Below are 1,396 nucleotides of genomic sequence, written 5' to 3'. Positions count from 1 at the left end.
AAACTATATAAATCCTATACTAATTCTTTACATTATAAAAATAAAGCTTACCTTTTATGTGTCTTTAAAATAGTAATATTATATATATTAGCTTAATTTTTTAAAAATAATTTTAAAAAATAATTCAAAATAGTTTTCTGAGACCAATATATATAATATTCTTAAACTTTACACCTTATCTATAGCCTTTGAATTCAAAATTGATACTACTTCAGGGTTTTTGTATAAACTAATTACATTTTTATTATTAACAATTTTATTATTAAAATACTTCTTATTATTAACATATTAATTAAGCTAATATTGATATCTATAAATTTCCCATAATATGTCCATAAAGAATGGCTACAGGACTTTTTAAAAGACAGAGTTCAGGTAGTGGTGGCTAACGGGGCCACCTCCAAGGAAACGCAAATAACGAGTTGTTTCCCGCAGAGCCCTGTCTTAGGGGTCATTGCTATTCATAGCGACCCTCTCAACATGCCTCCTAGCTGCTCAGATTATCACCTTGCTAGCTATGCAAGAGTCTCTCAGAGGATACATAGCCCTTGAGATGTTGCGCATCTGCAACAGGAGTTGGACGCAATATACAGGTGGGCTGAGAAAAATAACGGGCAGTTTGATACTGGAAAATTCCAAGCCCTGTGCTACCATGCACGAAGCTGAATGAAAAGCGACAGGATACACTGGCCCATGAGGAATTGCAATCCCTGAATTAAAATCTGTGCTCAACATGAACAATGAGCATCTTTCCAGGTGCATATTACTAAGTTGGCAATAAAATGCAGACGGTTGGCCGGATGACTCCTTAAAACTTTCAGAACGAGAGAAGAAACCTTGAACAGGAAAACCTCTGGAGAATATTTGTCCTCAACCATTTAGATTACTGCTCTCAACAATGGTCATCGCACAGTGTAAAATTAACGACGGAAACTTGAAGCAATCCGGTGATGCTACACAAAGAAGATGAAGAAGTTAAGACTCTACTCCCTAGAACGGATGTGGGAGAGATATGCAGTAATATATATATACTCTTTTACTTGTTTCAGTCATTTGACTGTGGCCATGCTGGAGCACTGCCTTTAGTCGAGCAAATCGACCCCAGGACTTATTATTTCTAAGCCTAGTACTTATTCTATCGATCTCTTTTGCCGAACCGCTAAGTTATGGGGACGTAAACACATCAGCATCGGTTGTCAAGCGATGTTGGGGGAACAAACACAAACACATACACACACATACACACACACATATATACATATATACGACGGACTTCTTTCAGTTTCCGCCTACCAAATCCATTCACAAGGCTTTGGTCGGCCCCGAGGCTATAGTAGAAGGCACTTGCCCAAGGTGCCACACAGTGGCATTGAACCCGGAACTATGTGGTTGGTAA

This window comes from Octopus bimaculoides, chromosome 5, assembly GCF_001194135.2.
Source record: "Octopus bimaculoides isolate UCB-OBI-ISO-001 chromosome 5, ASM119413v2, whole genome shotgun sequence".
Classification (NCBI taxonomy): Eukaryota; Metazoa; Mollusca; class Cephalopoda; order Octopoda; family Octopodidae; genus Octopus; species Octopus bimaculoides.
The sequence above is the reverse complement of the archived record's forward strand: the minus strand, read 5'-3'. Positions refer to the sequence as shown.